Genomic DNA, 15,799 nt, shown 5'->3' with positions numbered 1-15,799 from the left:
TTATAATACATGCATACATATGTGAGTAGTTCAATGCAATTGGAAATGTTGAAATAAAGCAAACTAAATAAACATCTTTTTACAAAATTTATATACAATCTGTATCATCAGCCCTATATGTAGGTATAAATTTAGCTCACTTGTATTCAGACGAAAATAAATCAGGAAGTAAAATCCACAACAACTACAACCACTATTTTTCACTATTGCATTTCAGATGCCTTAACTGCACCATTTTATTTCTAATGGTTAAACTGGCACCAACATCAAGACATCCAAAATGTATGTAGTATGTACTCCCTTTCGCTTGAGTTTGTTTTTCCATATAACGGTGATTTTGGCCTGAATTACATTAATTAAAGCTAATGATTATACAACACAACGACACGAAAAACAAAAAGCTAACCCAGTTATTATGTAATCAAAACTCTGTAACTTGTAATAAAGAGGTCATTGTGCCTAGAATTTCGACCTAATTTTTTGTATTGAATTCGAAGTTAGCCATTGATAATATACATAGGAAAAAACCGGCAGCAGTTTATTTATTTATTTTATTATTTATTTATTTTTATTATTTATTTATTCATTTCATTTACTACTTTTAATTGAATTAGTTCATTTAACCATTTTACCACAAAAATATTAATAATATTCTTACCTAGTGTTGACAAATAAAAAACTTTGTGTGGAATGCCTACATTGAATGCCAGCTGAAAACTCATTTGGACAGCTGAATTACTATTCGAAACTCAGTGAGTAACTATAAGTTTTCGATGCTAAGGGCTGTACATGATCGACAAAAACTTATCGGCCTCATTAAGATCCATTTACTAGTAGACGTACCGAAAAAAATGGTTGTAAATTACCAAATTCACGCCCTGTTCTTGAAGCTTCGGTAAACCGCCGATTTTTCTGGCAGAATTTTCAGCCTTTTTTCCTATCAGCTATCAGCTATCATCTCAACCTCTTCATTCATGTATTTCGGAGTCTTCTTTCTAGCTCCGGATAATATATCTTTCTTCCTTTTTCAACTTTCAGTAGCGATCCCATACGGTTCGCGTTGCGCTTGATTCTAACGTGGCCCTATAGGCAGCGTTCTTTCTTTCCGAGGCGGCTTAACATTCGTTGTGACTGTTGTTCGATTCTACCAGTTGTTTTTTTCACTGAAATCCAATTTATTCGCCGTCGGGCATTTCATTAGTTACCTATAAAAAGAATAACAAATATTTATAAGCTTATTGGTTTGGACCGGCTCGCGCTTTACAAACACGCAACATGTTTCACCTTCAAATCAGTCTTGAAGAAAAAATCCAATTTGTTTACCAAGTGCAGATTAGATGGATAGATTCGCTAAGACAGTGAATGAATTGATTTTCATAAGACACGCGCTATTTATCATTTGTATTAATTATGTATATAACGATTGTGAATAGCAATGAACCCTGCGGCACTCCATTCTGAGGTTACAGCTTTACTCTACTAGCCTCTAGTACCAAGAATAAGTGCATTAAATTTATAAAAAATCCCCCTCAATACTTGTTTGTATTTACTACAAGTAATGCCCTTAAGCTGATAAAACACTAATTGCTCAAAAATGTATGCCAACAAAAACTACGGGCGGAATATTTGATATAAAAATCGTACTGCGCAATACTTTAATTGCTCAAAATATTGTATACAATTTCCGCCCCATGCCATAGTGAAATATCTTAAGACGAAAATTCGTGCCAACGCAAGTCTCCGAAGTGTGTTAACTAACAACCAGTCCCAAGTGGAATGGCGCTACCTGTTGTGCGATGTTGTTCCGTAAATCGAAGGACCTACAGTTTTACAACGCCTCTCACCGGCAGATGGTTTTTTATGACAGAAATACAATCAGATGTTTGATATTGCCTGGCGAGGGAGACCGCTGATCCCCCAAAACACGTCGTCGAAAAACGGCACTATTAAATTCTCTTTCCATACTTTGATTATGCAGCCGATGGCCTAATTTGTACGAGGTTAAAAGTCAAATCTTAAATAATGAATAAAATAAAACAAAAAAATATAAAAAATAATAATAAAAAATAAAATAAATAAAGAAAATTTGTATTTCACTGATTTAAATTTATTTGTTATGCCAAATCAATCAATTATTGTTCATGTCACATCTAATATTAGCCATCGTAATGGACCATTCCTCTGAGCATAACCTGTGCAATGCATTTGCATTAAATGGATTGTAATTTGGATATGCATAAACACATGTTTTTGAATGTATTAAAGTAAATTTGCTGAAACAAACAAATTCTGCGCAATGCAAAGAAAGCAAGGCAATTTTTGAGACAGAAATATAGAATGATACTTTCAACATAAAGTGCATGTTACCTGAGCAAACATATATATAGAATGTAGTCTCTCTAAGTGTGAAAACTCGGTTAAGTAAGGTTGGGTTAGACTAGATAGTCCGCTCTGAAAGTGTACACTCGGTGAAGGCAGAGACCTACCATGGAGACCAGGAAAGATTTCTGATGTCATATCCCTACATGCAGTTAAACCCTTACCTAAACAAACTAAATGCAAATCCAGAACTCTAGAGAATTTGCTTCAAAGCGATTCTCTTAATGAAATTTGACCAGAGAAGACGCCAGTTCCATCTTAAGTGTGCACTTTTGAACCGATTCGACAGATAAAAGTATGGTCGAAAATAATATAGTATATGATGTGTTCCGAATTTGTCTTCGTGATATAATCGTGACTCAAGCTCTGTTTAAACTAGAGGTATGACCATTGCTCAGCACCAACAGATTTTTATAAGCCCTGCAATACGATGAAAAATATCAGCTAAGTAAGAATTTTCGCGATACGCTCATTAACTAGAACGAAATTTATAACTTTAAAAAATTTGCGCTGCTTTGCAAACTATAAATATATATATAATTGGCGCGTACACCATTTTTATTGGGTGTTTGGCCGAGCTGCTCCTCCTATTTGTGGCGTGAGTCTTGATGTTGTTCCACAAATGGAGGGACCTACAGTTTCAAGCCGACTCCGAACAGCAGATATTTTTTAGGAGGAGCTTTTATTTTTTTTTTTTTGTGTTCTGCAAACTGTGAACGGAAAATATCACAGTGTCCATCCCTAGTCCTCGTAATAACATCAACCAAGTGCGGGCAGTTGCATACCTAGAAATCCTAGTATTTTATCATCTTAAAAAAATGGTACTATCATATAATTTTTATAGTATTTTATTCGTTTTCAGCGGAGAAATGTTTAAATGGTGATAGACGTAATGAATTAGTAAGCCTTCAAAACAAATTTTTCTGAGTGGCTCCTTTATAATTCCCTATAGTTTTGCTGCATACATCAGGTCATATATATTTACTTTTTTGTGATTGCAATGACATTAATGACTCATTGCTGCAAGTATAGACTATTATAGAACTATTTTGTGGAGTCAGCACAAAATCAACACATAAGTTATACAGGGTGGGCCATGTAAAATTTGCTTTTTGAATCGGCTATAAAAAAAAAACTAATCAATATTTTTCAAACTTTTTTTTATTCTGAAGATTGAACATTGTCATTTATGAATGAATAATAATATCGTTCAAATGACTGCCACGACTGGCTTTACAGTAGGCCATTCGATCAACCCAATTTTTAAGCACATTTTCGATTGTTTGGGCTCCAATTTCATGAATGGCAACTCCGATTTCGTGTTTGAAAGCATCAATCGTCTCTGGATGTTTCGCATAGCATTTGTCCTTAACGGCTCCCCACAAAAAATAGTCCAACGGGCTTAAATCACAGCTCCGAAGCGTCAAACTGATATCGGCATTTGGGCTGATTATTCGGTTTTCAAAAACGGTAGCCAAAAGTTCGAGTGTAACTTTGGCAGTGTAACAAGTTGCACCGTCCTGTTAAAACCAAATGTCGTCCATGTCATCCTCTTCAATTTTTGGAAACAACTCGTTTTACTGTTTTACTGTAACCGCGGCTCCTAGCTCATTTTCGAAAAAAAAATGGCCCGATGATGCCGCCAGACCAAAAACCGCACCAAACAGTGACTCGTTGTGGATGCATTTGCTTCTCTACAGTAAGCCCCAAATCCGACAATTTTGCTTATTGACGTAGCCACCGATGTGAAAATCAGAAAAGAAGAAGAAGACTCACCACTTTGGAAATAGGTTTTCAATATTTCCCAATTTTGTTCAAGCGTATAGCGTCCCATTTCGTAAATGTCAAGCCTTTAAGTAAATTATGAACACATTTGACATTTCATTTGTGTTACCATTCTTAAAAAAAATAGGTGGTTCAAAAAGCAAACGCTATATGGCTCACCCTGTATAATTGTATTTTACGTAATTCCCCCTCCCTACCTGCCATTGTCTCCTAGACACGAGCTACAGTCCTTTGAGACCTTTATTTAGGTAGATATCAATCAATAAACGAAATAACAGAAAATCAATAAAAAGTTGCTAACAAAACTTCGTTCACAAAAGCATAACATTTTGATATTTTCTGGCATAACCACTTTCACGGGAGTTGGAGGGAAAAAGTAAACCCACAAAACTAACGAACGCAACCCGATTAGAGGAAGTAAACAATTGATACAGCTGATATAATAAATTCAATCTTATAAGCAAAATATTTGTTAAATACCTCGAAAGGCATTTCGATTTACCTAGAAATAATTAAATATGTGCATATTTATGCATATACAATACTTCTATCAATACTACTTCGATTTCACTTGATTTACTTTTGTTTCCAATATTTACATCTACTTATGCAGAAGTTCATTAGTTCAAATTTCTGTTGAATTTCATCGACAAGTGCGTACATATATACATACTCATGTTTTACTTCTCTACTGCGAAATGCTAAGTCAACAGTTAAAGTAGTTAACGGTTAGGTAATGGTAAAAAAAATTACATTTAGCGAGGGTTAGCGGGGAAGTCGACAGATACTTTAGGGCATTTGTACTTACATAGGTCATAGCCGATAGTGCAATGATAACGAAACATCTATTCCAAACATTATCTGCTTAGTACCTAGCATAATTTAAATAATCAAAAAAGGTCCGGAGACCCCCTCTTTGAGCATTCCTTACTATCTTTTAATCGTTCTTTTTTCTTTAATCGGTTTAAGCAATGCATCCGTGATAGATGTGCTACACCGTGTTCTTGAAAAATATCTGTAAAAACGAGGGTTAACTTTGATTTTTGGACTGTTTCTTCTTCTGATTCTGTGACTTGGCTCGTGAATTAGTTTTTGGTCTCTGCTTGTGAACATGGCAACGTATATCAATGAGGAATACGCAGAAATCCAAATATGTTACGGACTTTGGAGAGGAGTGTCGGCACGAGCGCATGATAAATATATGTATCCTCAGCATATAAGTATTCATCAGCGAGTACCTGATGTTATCGTCTTCTATATAACTTACCGAGGACTACGATAAACTGGTTTTGATTTGATTATGAGATAGCAGTCTTGTGACGAACTTTAAGCGTTTCGATTAATATAAATAGGGGCAAATTTAGAATTTTAAATACATCTATACATTATGTATGTATGTATGTACTAAATGTTTTTATTTACCAGTGGTAATCATCAAAACTGTCAATGACAAACCTCCGAGTGTATTTCTGCCATTAAAACGCTCCTAATAGAAATACCTTCCGTTCGAGTCGGCGGAAAAATGGAGGGATCATTTGTTGAACCCCATCAAGACGCACACCACAAATAGGAGGAGGAGCTCGGCCAAATACCCAAAAAGGGTGTAAGCGCCAATTGAAATTAAGTAGAAAAAATTTTGCATGGAGGAAAGAGTAAAAATAATATACATTCAAGAGAAATTTCATCTCTATAAACAATTCAAAATCAAACATTTTTAATAGAAGCAGCCTTAGCCGAATAAGTTGATGCGTGACTACTCCTACGGAATTCAGAGAAAATGTAAGTTCGAATCTAGGTGAAAGACCGAATGATGAAACACATTTTTTTAATAGCGGTCACCCCTCGGCAGGTAATGGCAAACCTCCGGGTGCATTTCTGCCATGAAAAAGCTCCTCGTACCGTTCGGAATCAGCTTAAAATTGTTGGTCCCTCCATTTGTAGAACAACATCAAGACGCACGCCACAAATAGGAGGAGGAGCTCGGCCAAACACCGAAAAACGGTGTATGCGCCAAATATATATATTATATAATAAGAATTTGACTTAAACTTACCTGACGACTTGTTGTTTTATATTTTATTTCTTCTTTTTCTTATCTAAAATCACTACATTTAAAATTTTATTCCCAATTAACACATTATAGCCTGACCGTCTGTAGCAATAAATTGTAGAAATCCACCATAAAAGCGAGCAAATTAATCCATTAAATTTTCACGTTGTACAAATTGTTCACCTTATTTCACTGACACAATCAATAAATATTCCGCCACCAACACCACTTTATTTCGAGGCCAGTGATGTGGGAATAATTTAAAGCAAATGATTACCTCGATTATAGATAACAAATTGTTTTACTCTTTCAAGTTTGTAATTTGTAGCAACCCATCAAAGGGGTGAAGCCTGCGTGTCTGAGCCGCCAGGACTAAAAGCCAGCAAGCATTTCCTGTTTGTAGCGCAGTTTAGCATGCCTTAATTTGCACACGTAGTGGGTGTGTGTGTATGTACATATAAACTATATATTTATATATTTACTGAACGTACACACTTACAATTTTGAGTGAAGATGGGCATATTTTTTAAGATTTATGTTGACTCGCAAGCGCGAAAAGACAAATGGCTAAAATGAGTGGTGGTGTGAAGAAAAGGCAGCGTCGCAAAGAAGCGGCTAAATAAATTACACGCGTAAATAAACAATCAGGGAAAAAAGGGTGAGATTGAAGAAGGCGGAAGGGAAGAAAAATTGACACACAATTTTCGAAGGGTTAAATCAGAAAGATCGTATATACGCAAGACAATTCACAACAGGCGAAGAATTGAAATGTTGGGATATGAAGGGCTGTGCTGGTTGTGCGCCTAGAAGTCACACTCGAACACGAAAAAGCAAGGGAAGACGCTGACAAAGCAAACTTAAGTAGGACTTCTGGGGCAAAGTAAAGAGCAGCAAATCTCAGAGAATCAATTAGAAGATGATGGGTTAAGTGGTTGTCCTGTAAAACAAATAAAAATATGTAGAGTAAGTATTAGAGGAAAATTAAATAGTGCAGCGGAAATAAAAGGGAATAACCAGGTTAAAAGTAAACGGCAAAAAAATGCTGAGCTCAGTGTTAGCTCATATTTTATATAAGAGATTAAATGTAATAAAGAAGCTCAACTTACGGCTATATAAATATTTTCGTACGATGTACTAGAAGGGGTAACTTATGTAAATAATATTTTGCGTCTGATTCACCTGAAAATTATTGAAAGCTACTATTTCATACAATTATTCACTTGAAAGAGTTCCGTTTTAACGGGGAAAAGAGCAAACATTTTATCTACTTTCTTTTACAAACGCGCTTTTCAAATCATTCAATTTTAAGTGTTTACCGTTACTTTTTGCATTACGGCAGTGAAACATGTATTTTTTGTCATACTTTTTTTATAGCAACAAACATTAGAAGCAGCAAATATGCGATTAGAGCTTAGCACCTAACTGCGTAATAGTCGAATGTAATATTTTTGCTTGCCGACAATTATCTGTCAAAAACTCCGCACACAGCTTGAATGAGACTAACTGGAATTGAATGGCATGGCTTACGTGACGAAATTTCACGCCATATGTTAAAAACGCAGTTTTTTATTTCCTTTTTTATTAACGAATTAATTGATCCAAGCACCTTTGGCACGTGTAAGACGTTACAGTATTATGCAAGGAAAAACTAAAAAAGGATTATATTTTTAAGAGGTTTCAAATCGATAAACTTAAACTAAACCTATAGGCCGGTAAAGGTTTTAGAAAATTAAATTTAAGAAAGTTATGAGCTGGATTCCATATTATCGAATCGTACTCAAGTTTTGAACGAACCAGAGGATTATAAAGGATTTTCCAAGTATAGGCATAGTGTAAAATCTTTCGCATATCTGCCCAGAAATGCATGTTACCATAAGACTAGTATAAAATACTATAAGTTAGAAAGTTTTACTCATTTTCCCTTTTTTTTAAACAGATGATGCAACATATTATGACACAAGTGACAAAGTCAAGCGTGAAATTATGAAATTTTTCAACCGAAATAAGAGGGAGTTTGGTCACCTTTAGGAAGCATGTTACTTTATGAGACATCGATCACTATAGCCACCTACCGAGAAAATTATGGATTCATTTTCCCCAAACTAATATATTAAAAGAAAGTTCCGTAGGTATTTGGCCGCCGTAGCCAAATGGGTTGGTGCGTGACTACCATTCGGAATTCACAGAGAGATCGTTGGTTCGAATCTCGGTGAAACCAAAATTAATAAAAACATTTTTCTAATAGCGGTCGCCCCTCCGCAGGCAATGGCAAACCTCCGAGTGTATTTCTGCCATTAAAAAGCTCCTCATAAAAATATCTGCCGTTCGGAGTCGGCTTGAAACTGTAGGTCCCTCCATTTGTGGAACAACATCAACACGCACACCACAAACAGGAGGAGAAGCTCGGCCAAACACCTAACAGAAGTGTACGCGCCAATTATTGTTGTTGTTGTAGGTATTTGGCCAAGGAAAAAGACTCTTAAGCCTAACCAAGATTTTTTTGTTCCTGCCCTAATTACTTTGCTCTAAGCATGAGAATAAGCATACCAAGAATATGTGACCAATTTGCCAAGAATTTCGTCAGATGTGCACATTTTAATTAAAAACAATTTTAAATTAAAATACTCGTAGTACGATTTCATGTGGTTACCCGGACACACTGGTATACTCTTAATATTAAACTTTGAGTATCGTCGTCAATACACCCTAGGATTAAGAAGACCCAAGTTTTTATTACCCTTGGAAAAACGCAATTTAAAAACTATGTAATCAAAATGTTTAGCAGGGGCTTCGACCTCAAGGAATTCAACTTAATGAAGTATTTCTCCAGCGAACACTGCAGTAGTTGCAGGTACTTAAAGTGGACGATGAGGGTACTTGCGAAAGGTGCCGAGGAATTAAATTAAATGTTGAGACTAAATTATCTTGTAAGGTGGAATTAGTTGGCATTTGTGTGAGTGTCGGGACTAAGTTGGTTGGAAAATCAAGAACTGTTTGATGAATTAGGGAATGTCAATTCTTTGAAGCGTTCAGTTAGACCAAAGCCAATTTTAGGGTCAAACTTAGCAAAACCAGCAGGGTGAATCAAGCTTGTTTGGTTGATTGGCTTAAGTGGTGATTCACCCAGAATCCAATTAGCGCACCCGCATCATTTTATTGCCACATCCTACTAACAAGTTATATGGGTTATGCCTAAACGACTATATCCAACCTATGCGATTGAGAAACCTTATACCGTTATTTATGTCTGTAGCAGCCAGCTCTTTGAGATTCTCAAAAAGTGGTTTGCCAAGAATTAACAACCATAGGGCAGGTCATTCACAGAGGAAGGGAAGATAGTTTCTTATTTCGCCGTTTCATTAAAACTATGACAGTATGAATTGTAATGGAAACACTCAAAGTACATCAATACTCTCGTTAAGAAATCTTATAAGAACTCTTAGAACTTACTAAGTTTATAACCTAAGACTCCAGCAATAGAGCTTTCATGATAGTGGTAACTCTTAAACATGATGCAAATCACGCACGAAAAAAAGTTTTTAACTCATTTCCGTATTTACTATCGCAAGTGGTTTCCCATAACTGGAAACCCTAATTTAACCTAATAACGTACGCAGGCAACAGGCCACAAATGTTGCGGCGGATTACAATAATGTCGCTGAAACTACACGTTAATAGCCATTTAGACAACATTTATTTATCACCATTTATACATATTTACATATACGCGACCCGCAAAGAGAACAAACACGCATTCGTGCCCGGTTGCCTCACCACATAGTATATTAATAAACGTTAAAACCGTTACGCACACGCACATGCGACAATGCCATTAGGCAGATTAAAATACACCAGCCGAATGGAGCAGCAATCTGTGTAAAAGCCACAATAAAAACAATGCAACTGATCACAGATAGACTACGTTCTCATAGACTGGCAACAACAGGTTGGGTGTCGTTTATGGCTTTGACCGGTTACAGGGGATTGTGATGGAAATTGGTTGTGCAAATCTAACAGGCAATGCTCGCACACAACAATTTAATATAACCACAAAAATGCTAAAGATAATTATGATGCAGAGCAACAACAAGAAAAGAGCCCATGCACTCTTTCCCCAGCGCACTCACATACACTTCCACAAGTTTGGGCTCAAATGAGTGAACGCAATAAATGCGAAATGAAAATAGAGACTAACCTTCAAACTAGTTCAACCCATGCAAATATACGAGGTGTGCTCAAAAAGTAAGATGTCTTTTAAAATTTTGTCGATTTTAGATTTTTCATTATTTTATTATTTTTTCATACGTCTCAAAAAATGTTAACAGCTATCAAAGATAAAAATATTAAGTTTGTTTTTCGTAGACAAAAAAGTTGGGCGGGTTTTGTTATACTCGGCGATTTTCTGCTATCAAAAAAATGAATCAAAGAATTTGTACCAAGTTTTGTGTAAATTACGCTTGCACTCCGAAATATTTGTAATGAAAAAAATATTTTTATTTATTTATTTATTAGAAATATAAGTAGAATTATAAATAATTACAGGGGCCGTCGAGGTAAATCCGGAAAACATTTTGAAAACTCTGGAGCAGTAGCGTTAAGTCTAAAACCGCTGATAAAGGGCCATATTTTTAGTATATTATTTCCGGATTGACATTGGAGTGCCGGAGTAAGTGCTAGGGAAACGATGAGTCGAGAGCAGGACAAAAGAGCTGCGATACTAGAGTCACTTCGCGCCGGAAAAAGCCCTAAAGAGATAATTGAGTGGTTTGGCTACAAAAAAACGCAACCCTGGATGGACCGCGTGGCTGCTGGAAGAGAATATGTATTTCAGCAGGACCCCGCACCTGCTCAGAAGGCAAAGAAGACTCAGGCTTGGACAACCAGAACAACCTACCCTACCACTGGTCACCAGATTTTTGGCCACCTTCGAGCGTGTGGGGCAAAGTTGAAGCAAAAGTTAACGTGAAGCCTCATAACACTAAGGACGCTGTGAAGACAACCATCGAGGAAGTGATGACTACAATGGACAAAGAGAAGGTAGTTCGCGCATGTGGGCGCTTCAGGTCCCGGCTGGAGCAGATAATTGCACGAGATGGAGTTTAGATTGAATAATTTTCAACTATGATATGTGTACTCACATTATACAAAGTTAAGTGCAAATAAAATTATTTTTGAGTAAATATCCAATAGTTTTGTTTTTAAGTTCAACATTCCGGATTTACCTCGACGGTCCTGTATATTACGTTGTGAAAGGCGTAATCTATATTTATAGGTGGTACAAGCTATTCCACGATGGCCGAGAAGAAGTAATGATGAACCTCACTCAGTACGCCTCAATATGTCAACCACAGCAGACAACGACAGTGACGAAAACTCTTTTGGAAATTCATCGAATCGCTATTAAAGAAGTTGCTGTGGATGTTGCCGTATGCTTTGGTTAGTTCCAGGCAATTTCTTTAGTTACTTTAAACCCGAGTCATGCGTCAGCCAAGTTTGTTCGGAAACTGCTTAGTACTGACCAGAGAAGTCCTCACACAAGCATTTCTCAGCAGCTGTCAATGATGATCCTCATTAGCTCTGGCTCTCTCAAACTTTTTCCTGCACCCAAAACTCTATGAAAGATCGGAGGAGCCCAGGATAATACTAAAAAGTGGTTAGAAGTGCTGCGAGGACTGGAAAAAGCGTTGTTCTAAGCATATCATATCGGAGGGACTCATGTTGATGGGGTCAAAATAGATATTGGTGAAAAAATAAATTTTCGAGAAAAACAAAAAGTTGCCTTACTTCTTGAACACTCCTCGTATATGTATATAGAGCATTACTGCATATATATTACTATATACACGAGTATTTATTTCATATTTGCCATATCTATACTTTAATATGGAATAAAAATCTAATAAGAGCACAAATACTCACATGTGCACTTGTGTGCTGTTTATGGCAAACGCACGCAAATATTACATTCTCGCCTACATATATACATATAGTATGTACATGCATATGTTTCCCTTCTTTAAAATACTCCCTGCGGTTTTAAATCATACAACGCACTGATAGCCCATATACAGATGGCACACACATCCGTGCAAGGACTTTCTCATTCGTCGAAATGGAGTTGAGAAAAATATTCATATGCGAATATATTCTTTCACCTGTCATCAAAAATAAACTGCGATGTTAACAAAACCCTCAGAAAAAACAGGAAAAATCAGCTAGACTCATAAGTATGAAAAAGAGCACAGCCGTCTGTTAGGCCGGCTGACAAGCGGAAAATCTGGGCAGGCGTGCAGACAGACAAATAGCGGCACAAGCACGCCTAAAATTGGCGCTGAGCAGATTTGGCTTCAATGTATGTACGAGTATGCATGTTGATAGCCGCAGAGGAGGTTTATTTGACCATATATTTTTTGTTGGATATATGAGTATGCGTTACCTCAAATAGGGCGTTTCAGCTTGAATTATTGTCCACCCATTATGCAGATGATATTTCGCAAATGTTTAGGAAAAGAATGGAAAAAGGATAAGAAGCAATGGTATTTTCGAAAAGAGTTGCACTCAGTATAGAAATCAACTACTATTTAATCACCACATTTTTCCAAGCTAAGCTATGGAAATATAAGATTCCGTTCGAAAAGTATCCCGAATTTGTCCGTAAAAGGGAAAAGGTTCAATTACCCTTGGCAACCCAATAAACCCGTTCAATGCTACTTCCAGTTTTCAAAACACTTTTTATTGGCAGAAATTGGTTGGTTGGTTGGTTTAAGAGTGACCCCGCATCGAAGTGCCACATAGACCGCAAATTGGGTCCGTTGTGTTGCCCTAGAGCTCATTATGTTATATGATTTCCCCACCTAACCGAGATTTTTATTGTAGATTTTGGTCAAAGATATTAATTCGTTTCGAGAATTTGATGAGAGATTCAATTTTCAGGTTCGAGAGTACTGAAAGATTGTCAATTGTTGGAGAGCCAAGAAGAGCGAGTCGACTTCTGGCTAGACTGGGACAACTCCACAGCAAATGTCTGGCAGTGGCCGGTGATAAGAGATATTATATGCCTTAGTTCGTGTTTCGAAAGACTTATAAGGGTTTTTGTCTCTTTCAGATTGTAGGATGGCCAGATTTGTCTGGTCGTAATGCAAGTAGTTTCCACTCGCCACCTCCGATCAGCAATGCTGTGAAATTCTCGATCAATGAGCAATTTACATGTTGAGAGCGGATTGTGGATTGTGGGTAAGTTACTAACATTTGATTGCGCAGCTCCAGCTCTTGCGAGTTCATCAGCTTTGCAGTTACCTTCGAATCCACTGTGACCCGGTATCCAGATAACTTGGACAGAATTCTAAACACTTACCTCGTTAAGAGATAAGAGACAGGATTGAACCACATCTGAGTGGGTATAAGAAGAGCTGAGTGCTCGAACGGCCGCTTGACTGTCGGTGAAAAAGCGGATATCCTCTAGTGATATTATATTTTCTGAGAGAGTTTTCGCAGCATACCAGAAAGCGCATACTTCCGCTTGGAATACGCTACAGTAGTCGGGTAATCTAAATGATAGATTGATGTGAGGTGAATTGGAAAAGACTCCAAATCCCACTTTGCCGTCTTGTTTTAAACCATCTGTATATATAATCAGAGGGCCATCGATTTCGGTTAGATTTGTCTTCCATTCTTCCCTAGTTGGGAGTGAACAGGAGAATAGCAAGGGTGGTGATGGAAGACTTACATGATAGTCTATGTCGGAAGAGATAACAGTGTTCCTGTTCAGTATGGCCGAATGGCCAAGATACTTTCTCCATTTCGATATAGCATTCATGCGTGTCGCTGCTTTCGCTGCAATCGCTTTGCCAGCCAGATCGATAGGGAACAAGTGAAACAACGTATTTAGAGCCTTAGTAGGTGTTGTACTTAAGCATCCTGTTATCAGGAGGCAGGCTGTTCTTTGGACTCGATCAATTGTGGCTACTCTACACCGTTTTTCGAGTGCTGTCCACCATACAACCACAGCGTAGAAGAGTTTCGGTTTGATAATCGAGGTATATATCCAATAGATGATCCGAGGTGAAAAACCCCAGGTTTTGGCTATAGCTTTCTTACAAGTATAAAGAGCTATGAAAGCTTTTTTACATCTGTTTTCGATGTTCAATTTCCAACTCAACTTCTAGAATAACTCCTAGATATTTAGCTGAATCAGATAGAAGTAATGATTCCCCTTTTAAAGTTATTGTTTGCAGTGGAGGAGATTGTTGTTTCCTATTGAAGAGAACAAGATCTGTCTTTGCTGGATTCGCATTTAGTCCGCATTCGGTGCACCATTTTGACAGAATATTGATTGAGCGTTGCATGGGCTCAGTGAGGGTATTCAGGTGTTTGCCTGACACGCAGAGAGCAATATCATCTGCATAGGCTACAACCTTGCAGCCTGCTTTTTCGAGATTTCGAAGCAAACTGTTTACAGCGAGATTCCAGAGAAGGGGTGAAAGTACTCCGCCTTGAGGAGTGCCTTTGACGGCGACAAGAGAGTACTCCTTATTGTGAAGGGAAGTTTCCACTGTTTGCACCAGTGAATGAAGTGCCGTTTCAGTCGATTTCCCTTTAGTGTAGGCATGTTGTGCCTCAGAGATCAACTGGAATCTGCAAATTTTTCTTTATCGCCCCAATCGCTCCGAAACGTTTGCCCCGAAAACATAGCTTGAGTTGTGGGAAAGTATTCATGGGCATGAATACCTAGCAAGAGGAATGCCATTAACTTTATTGTTGGTCAAATATATATTCGACCATTTATCTGGATGATACATAAATTAGCACATTAATAGGGGCATTGGTTTCTGCTAATGGGAGGCGTGAATTTCATTAACAAGATAGTGTTGATAATCGACAGCAGTTCTAACTAGACTTCAATATGTACAGAAAAATGTTATTGCGCGTCATGGGTTCCTGGAACCTGTAAGTTTTTACTCGGCACACAATTATGCTAATCATCTGTTTACTTCATATAATTACGTGCACCCTAAACAGCAAAAAGACCCCACCAAACAAACCCTTCGTCATTCCTCTTGAAATGTGACAGAGAATTGTTTGAATTTCCCGAAAATTCTTTCACATTTAACTGCTTCACTTAACTTGATAGTGATTCAAAGAAAAAAAAATGTTCAAGCTTCTAAATATTTTACGTACTATACATTGCTAAACTTTGTGAAATAGATTTTATGAACAGCTAAGAACTAAATCGACCTAAACCAATACACGTTGAGCTACTCAAAGCAAAAGCGTGTGAAAGTAAAGGTCGCCTGTGCAAAGAGTTATTCGCCAATAACACGCGCATGACATTATAACACACACATACCACCTTGATCAAAAAGTTCCCGGAATATATTCAGAAAATCCAAAGCACAAGTTTATTCTTAAAAGTGATATTATCGCCTTCAAAGTATGATACAATACTTCCCATCATCTTTAACGAATTGTACCAGCGTTTGATCCAGCTCTCGAACCTGCTGCAACTCTATTTTCGGTATAGTCATCAGAGTCATCTTCCATTATTTTATTACTCACTTTCGGTTGTTAAAATGCACTACCGGTAAG

At 37.3% G+C, this 15,799-nt stretch overlaps 1 protein-coding gene across 4 annotated transcripts in view; it reads right to left on the bottom strand.

The window, feature by feature from the left end:
• LOC129238984 (uncharacterized) overlaps window positions 1–15,799 on the bottom strand; it is a 166,228-nt gene that overhangs the window by 122,837 nt on the left and 27,592 nt on the right. The window contains exon 1 of one of the 4 annotated variants that reach the window (XM_054874239.1): window positions 15,561–15,648. The exons of the other annotated variants lie outside the window; for them this stretch is intronic. The gene's annotated coding sequence lies outside the window, so the exon portion shown is untranslated. Of the gene's footprint in view, window positions 1–15,560; window positions 15,649–15,799 lie in introns of those variants that run through there. 4 annotated transcript variants of the gene reach the window in all.

The sequence above is a fragment of the Anastrepha obliqua genome, chromosome 2 (genome assembly GCF_027943255.1).
Source record: "Anastrepha obliqua isolate idAnaObli1 chromosome 2, idAnaObli1_1.0, whole genome shotgun sequence".
Classification (NCBI taxonomy): Eukaryota; Metazoa; Arthropoda; class Insecta; order Diptera; family Tephritidae; genus Anastrepha; species Anastrepha obliqua.
The sequence above is the reverse complement of the archived record's forward strand: the minus strand, read 5'-3'. Positions and strand labels throughout refer to the sequence as shown.